Source organism: Acomys russatus, chromosome 23 (genome assembly GCF_903995435.1).
Source record: "Acomys russatus chromosome 23, mAcoRus1.1, whole genome shotgun sequence".
NCBI classification, from domain to species: Eukaryota; Metazoa; Chordata; class Mammalia; order Rodentia; family Muridae; genus Acomys; species Acomys russatus.
Genome location: NC_067159.1, coordinates 45,818,933 through 45,827,186, shown reverse-complemented (window position 1 = coordinate 45,827,186; position 8,254 = coordinate 45,818,933).

The following is an 8,254-nucleotide window of genomic DNA, read 5'->3' as shown; positions in this document are numbered from 1 at the left end:
GCCAAATAAAATTAAAAAAAAAAAAAACCTTTGAATACTCTATTTGGAGAAAGGGTTAAAATACAGTATAAGGCTCCCATTATGGAAAAAAACAATAAAAAGAATATTGCTCAAGGTAAGCACAAAATAAAATCTGAGTCAAGAAAAGCTTATTTTATTGAAGTCAGAAAAAAAAAAGTTCTGGGCCCAGAAAAGGAGGTTGAGTCTGAACTAGGCAGTGTATCTGTCTGTAGGAGAAACCATGTTACTTTGATTAATTTCTCATCTCTATTTATCTGTGCAGACAGAAATATATGTTTATAACTGACAACGAAGCTGTTTACTGGACAAGGTCCCCACTGCAAGGTTCTTTATATCTGGTCTGTGTTAAATGCACTATGGCTCACATCCCACCACTAGTGCTCAGACATCTTCTCTCACTGTGAGAGGAGACCTTAGAACACGGTTGTTGTCCTTGCTCCTTGGTACTGATCTGTAACAGAGTCTCCTGAGCTTATTGTTTGTAACGTTTTAGTGCCATTGAAGCAACTTTCTAAGTTATTGCCTTGGAAATAATTGAATAAAAATGACTTCAGCTCTCACGAGGCTTCAAGAAAAGGAGAAAAGACATTATTCTGAAATAATATTAATATATTTAAAATATTGTAATAATGAAATATTATATTTCAAAGAAGAAGCCATGGACAGAAAGGCATTTAGAAGCAAGGAGAAATGTCTTTATGGGACTCTTGAGTGTATAAATGAGTGGTCTCTGATTCTTGTGCCTTCTCTTGGGCTCTTTTCTTCCTGTTGGTTTGCTTTGTCCAATTTGAATGTGATGATATTTGTTTTATCTTACGTTTTATTTTGTTATGTCTGGTTGTTCTCCCTTAGAAGCCTGTTCTTTCCTAGTGAGAGACAGGAAAGGAATGTATCCAGATGAGAGAGAAGGTGTGCAAAGACTGGGAAGAGTAAAGTGAGGGGAAACTGTAGTCAGTATATACTGTATGTGGAAAAATATATTGTCAATAAAAAAGAAATGCTAAGTAAATAAATAAATGCAGGCATGAGGAGATACACGAGGGTGAAAACATCCCCTGTATCAGAGATGAGGAGATACACGAGGGTGAAAACATCCCCTGTATCAGAGATGAGGAGATACACGAGGGTGAAAACATCCCCTGTATCAGAGATGAGCTCAGATGAGTCTAAAGAGCCTCAATATAAACATGCATAGCTGAGTCTCTTTTGCTAGGCACCAGATGCATATTAATGGCTCTGTAAATTAATGTGGATGTTGTGGAAAGTAATGTTGACTTAAAATAAGCAATTAAAAACTCAAAGGAAGAAAGAAAGAAACCAGTGGGAATCCTAAAGAAAATAAAACATATGAAAAAATTAAATAAGTTCATGATTGGTACTACAAAAGAAGCATGAGACGCTTTGAAGACAGGATCATACATAATGAAAAGACGTACAGTTCTGAAGAGAGAGACAAACCACAGTGGGCCAATGGAAGGAAACTTCAACATCTTAGTTTCAGCAATAAAAAACTCTTTAGAGCAAAAATCAATAAACATCAGATTTGAGGTATGGATAATTTCTCTTCCAAGATCAAATAATGAGGAAATAAGAAATCTAAACAGAACAATAGTGAACAAATAAATTGATCCAGTAATAATAATATTAATAATAAAGTCCTATCAAAGAAAGGTCTAAGATGTGATGGTTTCTCTATTTTAATTCTACCCCAATATGAAGACTCCTTATTCCCTTCCTCTCTAAGTACTCCACAGGTGAACAAGCCCCAGGGATTTCAGTGAAAGAGGGGACTTAGAAGTGGGATAGTCTAACCTGGATGAGGTTGGGGTATCCAGCTTAGTGACCAAGGTGGGGAGTGCCCAGCAATGGGTCCAAATAAATTCCTCATCCATTATCCCCAAGTGCCCCTGAATTGCAATGCTCTTATCAGCAAGATGGTTCCTGGGATGGGTGGAGAGGACCCCAGATGGTAGCTAATTTTACTTCCCTTCCCAGCTGCAGTCTGTTGGTCTTATCAAGAAGCTGCTTTTGGATGACAATTGGCTGGAGAGTGCAGAACACAGCAGGGCAGTTAGTGGGAAATCACTTTTTAATCTTCCTGGTTCTGTGAAGCAGATGCAATATGAATGAACAAAACTCCAAGAGGAATAACGTGTATATCAGCATGACCTTAATTCTCCCTGGGAAGAAGAGCATGAATGAGATAACAGATGAAGAAAGTGGGATGTAGAATAAAGAAAAAGAGAGAGACCAGAGCATCAATAAAGAAGACATGATGACCATTCTTACATTAACAGGTTAGGGTTCCAAAACAGTCTCTAGTTCAGTATTTCTTATTCATAATCTTTTCTATTACAAAAAGTATACTATTATAAACATTGCAGATGGATAAATAAGATGTGCTAAAGTAAATGTTAAATAAGATTATGTTATTAATAGACATTTTGGTCCATTCAAAATCTCACTAACCTAAGGAAGGCTTTGTGAGACGTCCTTGTACATATAATTTTACAAGTCTATGTGAGCTTGTCTCACATATATGAGAAGTCGTTAACCCAGTGTGTTTGTAAGCTAGATTCTCAAAAGTGGAATTGCTATGTTAAAACTGCACATGTAAATTTTGATGACTAATTCCTTTCAAAACATCTGCACATTTCTCCACCGTCAGTGCTTAGGTGCTTTCTTCTGAGGGACTGTTGGCACTCTCAGCAAAGCTGAAATGAGGGAAGTGGAGCAGGGAGTCATGCCGAGGCTCTGTGTGACAAAGAGGTTTGAGCTCCCTCCTTAACACTGACATCTTAACTCATTCTTCCTTACAGGGTCTGATACGGACCCCTAGCGTGCTTCAACTTGTTGCCCACTCTCACATCTATTCTTCCAAAACCAAGAAATGAATGGTACAAAGACCATTTTATTGAGTTAATTGAAGGTGCCAGGCATTGTGGTGGCCATGTTATAGTTGTTTTTATTTTAAATCTTTCAGTACTAAAATCCTTCAGTACTAAAAACAATAATAGAGTATAAATAATATAAAAAGTCATAATGCAAGTAGAGCTGTTATAAATAGGAAATATATATAGGAGATGATTATGCAATATTATTAAGCTTGTATGCACCAAATAATATGGCTTGAAATACATGTAAAGTGAAACCTAACATGAAGGAATAGAGAGGGGGAAATCTGCAATCATAAGTTGGCTTTTTTCCCAACACTTTTACCCCAGTAACTAAAAGAACAAGAAGACAACAAATTAATGGAACAGAAAAGACTTGATCCTGGCTCAACTGACATATATAGAAAAATATACCCAGCAATTGCAGAATACACATTTTCTTCAAATGAATACGAAGTATTTTACCAAAACAGACCATGAGCTAATGGAAAATGCAAGTCTTGACAAATTTTAAAGGATTTAAATGTCCAACTATGGGCTGTAGGGAACAATGCAATCAGCAAAGGGCTCATCACACAAACATGAGGACCGAGTCTGGACTCCTACCTAACACTGTAGTGGGCCATGCTTCTAAGCCCAGCACTGTATATGTGGTCTGAAGGAACAGGAGGATTCTGGGGGTGGGGGTGGGGTTGCTGCCTAGCCAATCTAGCAAAATCTATAAGCTTCAGATTCAGAAAGAGATTCTGTCTCCAAAAACAAAGTGTTGCACAATCAGGGAAGACACTGGATGTAAACCTCTGACCCCCATATACACATGAACATACACAGGTCACAAGTTCACATACACACCCGGAATCACAAACACATTAACAAATACATTAAAAAAAAATAAGTCTCCAGGCACATTTTCCAACTACGGTGAAATTAAACTACAAATCAGAGAAAGATCAGTTAGAGAAGTCTTGAATGGCTGGAAATTAAGCAGCATGCCTCTATTTAGTTCACAGGCTAAAAAGAATCCAAAATCAAAATTAGAAAGTATTTAGAAATAAGTGATAATTAAAATATGTGATTTCAGAACATAGATGGTGAAGGTACAAGAATAATCTAACTGAAAAGCAGTGAACTAGAAATAGCCATACAAACCATCCAGTGACTAGAAGAATCATGACTTCTGAAGGACATGTGTGAGGTCGGAGCAAGCTTGGCTGTCCAGGGTATTACAGGAAGGGAAGAGAACATGCCAGTCTGTCACCTGAACATGAGAGCTAGGATTCTTACCAAAATATTAGTAAATTTAAGAAGATATTACACCATGATCAAGTAGAATTTATTCTAAGATACAAGAGCAATTTAACACTCAGACCAATCCGTGTAACTGTGTATAACCAGGATAAAGAGGAAAATGATGCCCTCATCGTAGTAGCTATTCAGAAATATCAGATAGCATTAAAGACTTATTCATGACCCTGCTTTGTTGGCCGGCTGTGACAAGGTCTCACACGGTAGCCCAGGCTACTTTGGAACTCATTGTGTTGTGAGTCTGGCCTTGATCATGAACAGGCAGCTACAGAGTACCTCTGATAACAGTGTGCTTCATGATGATACATGGAATGTTTTCTGAAGGCTTATCCTGAGATTGGGCAAAGCAGCAAAGAGAGATCCTTTCTTCCTATACATCTTAATTATCACGCTAGAGGTCCTTAGTAGTGCATGAAAATGAAATATCAAATGATGCAAGATTTTAAAATGATTAAACATGTCCCCCGCTCACATTCACATATACACTGACAACAAATACACAAATTGCTAGAAACAAGTGAATTTGTCAAGATCGCTGAAGCTAAGGCCTACATGTAAAATGTATCATGTTTGTATATAGCAGCAATAAACAATTTTACAATGAAACCATAAAAAAAAAAACTGACAAGTCCCTCCCACTGAGACATCCTAGAAATAAACATTTAAGATGCTGTGAGGGGCTGTGGCAATTCATGCAGCTGCCGTTGCAATGGAGTGTAGCTGCGGGGAAGAGAGAGTATTCCTAACTGCTCCTCCAAGGAGGACAGGTGGAAATTTCCACCGAGGAACAGGTGAGGTCAGTGGCTGAGCACTGACTATGATGAAGCACAAAGAATAAGGAGTTTCTGTCCAACCTGACTTGACTAGATTATTACTTAAGACTGGCCAGGGAGATAAGACATTGAGGCTAAACAATCGCCAAGCAAGGGACTTTCCCAAATGTATCTTAGCTGCATTCAAGTTCAGACTAGTTCCTGCAAGGAAGTAGCCTCCCATCAAGAAGACTGAAGTTCTGACTAGAGTGTTGGTCAAAGGACAGTTTGACACTAGTTATATTTCACTCTAAGACACAGAGGTTCAGATTTTAAAATACATGCAACTGAACGTGATGTTTCTATGACAATTTCAGCCATATTAGGCCCAGCTGGAAACAATACAAAAGTTTAGTAACAACAACAGATAGGAAAAGAACTGGGGCACATTTTTTACAAAGAATATGATGGTAAGAGAACATATCACTGCCACTTAAAACAACATGGCTGAATTTCACATAGAACATGTTGTGTCACAGAAGCCAGGCGCAGAATTTCATAATGTGAGTTCATGCATGCTCACGAGACATTCAAAGCCAGGCAAAGTGACCCAGCACTGCAACAGAGGTCAGAACAGTCATTTCTGTTCATGTTCTGAGGTGATTGGCCTCAGAGAAGAGAGGCCTGGAAGGCTGCAAAGACTGTCCCCCAGAACAATAACTCCCTGCCCTTGAGATCTGTGTTGTCTGACTTAGGGGGCTGGCTTGCAAAGCCAGACCCCAGGTGCTGTGTTGTAGCTCTTTATCTGAGCGAAGGCCTCTGTGCATCTGATCTCTGGGTACCACAGAGATCAGAACACCAGCCACGGCCAACACAGCGGGGGCCATGCCAGGCCAGGCCACTTACCTGAGGGAATCTTAGAAAAGTCTGCTGTGTCATTGGTGAGAGAACTGTGGCTGGGGCCAGCTGGAAGGCCAAGTCAGTCTGTGAAGGCACATACACAGAGTGAGGCCATCTCACAGAAGCCACTGCCATCAGCAAATGCAGCAAGGACAGTGCAGCTAAAGGGTCCACCACCTCAGGAAAACCAGGTGCATGAACTCATCGATTGTACCAGATGCACAGGCTACAACACCCTCACCAGGATCCCACAAAATGAGGGACACCTAACACTGCAATGGTGATCTAACCATTGACCTGTCGCCTACTCACCTGGGGCATGTATCAAGGGACAGACTAGCAGAAAACTCCTTGAATGTTCCCAAGGGGCTTCAGTCAGCAATCCCCTCTGTTTGACAAGACCCACTTTATTATTTTTATGTATTTATTTTTTAATATTTTATTAATTTATTCATATTACATCTCAGTTGTTAGCTCATCCCTCATACCCTCCCATTCCTCCCTCCCTCCCTCCCATTTCCCCTTACTCCCCTCCCCTATGACTGTAACTGAGGGGGACCTCCACCCCCTGTATATTCTCATAGGGTATCAAGTCTCTTCTTGGTAGCCTGCTATCCTTCCTCTGAGTGCCACCAGGCCTCCCCATCCAGGGGACGTGCTCAAAAATGGGGCACCGGAGTTCGTGTGAAAGTCAGTCCCCAGTCTCCACTCAATGGTGGAGAATGGACAAGACCCACTTTAATTGCTATCTGTCCATCCATCGATCCATCCACCATCCATCCATTTGTGCGCTTACATCTGGTCCTGTGACTCACCTGAAAGATTCTCTACTTCACTGCCTCAGTGTATAAGCTCTTCAGTGGGGTTTGTTAGCATCTTGTCTAAGCATCTTCAGTGACTCTGTCTGTGTAGCAGCTCTCCAACTCTGCCTTGATGAGACTGTTTTGTTTTCTGTGTGACCACTTTAAGCCATTTGTAGCCACTCTGGAATACATAGCTACAGGTATATTACCATGTGAAGTGCAGCATGTGATCTGAGAGTTAACATTAGTAATTAAGATGGACATTACAGAGGTTGTGGTTGTGGACACCCATAGTCTCAAGAAAAAATCAGGACAACTTAATAAACCATATCCAGTAGAACTGATGTAGCCTGTCAGTCTAACTCTGTTAAGTTAACTTTTGACATTTCAGAAAGACACTTATGTATCTGTCTATTATTTTGACAGTACACTTACATTTTTCCTACTTCCATATTATAGGAAATTATGATTGTTCATCAACTTGAGATTCTATGAACTGAAATTGCCCTTTACCTTAGCTTGTATACACACACACACATGCACACATGCAAACATGTTCACAAACACGCACACACACACACACACAACTGCAACCTCTTTATTACATAGCATGATGAGAGTCAATCTGAGCAGTTCAAAATTGGCTTATCATAGAGAACATAGCAGATTCATCTTAGTGAATCTTCAGGTGGACCATGGTGCAGATGAGCAGGCAGCCCAGGGGAGTGGACCATGGTGGACATAATCAGGCAGTCAACAGGAGTGGACCATGGTGGACATGAGCACACAGCCCCCAGGAGTGGACCATGGTGGACATGAGCAGGCAGTCAACAGGAATGGACCATGGTGGACATGAGCACACAGCCCACAGGAGTGGACCATGGTGGACATGAGCAGGAACCAAAGGCTTACTCTCACTCCACTGAGTGCTTCTTTCCAGGCATGGCTTCTCAGTCCTGCTCCTTATAGGACATGCACCCAAGGCGGGACAGGAAAGCTGCAGGCTGGCTTGCCTGGTCTCCCACTGTATAGCATTAGCCAACTTAGTAGCTTCTCTTCTTACTGCTTCCTGTTTCTCCATGACTCAGTTTCCCTTCCTCTATTTATACAGGAATAACCCTCAAATAGACCCTAAACTTACCTTGCAGCCTGTTTTCTAGGGAAAATAGGCTTAACCTACATATGAGACAAGTATTTTAGAATCTGTTTCTTACATAAGTGTGTGTGTGTATGTGTGTGTGTGTGTGTGTTGCGTACATATGCCAAGGCATGCATGTAGAAGTCAGAGGATAACATGCAGGAGTCTTTTGTCCTTTCACTATGAGCATTCCAAGGGTCAAGTGTAGGTGCCACAGCAAGATCCTTTCTGCAGAGTCGTCCTCGTCTCTCTGGCCTAGAATCTCAACTTAATGTGTATGACAACTGCATTCATGTTTTCAAATGAACATGGACTGTGAATCATCTGGACAAGCACTTTAAAGCTCTATTTTGTCTTCCATTGTTTAGTATTGTGCTAGCAGGAAATACTAAACTGTTGGGGCTGCAGAGATGGCTCAGAGGTTAAGGGCACTGACTGTTC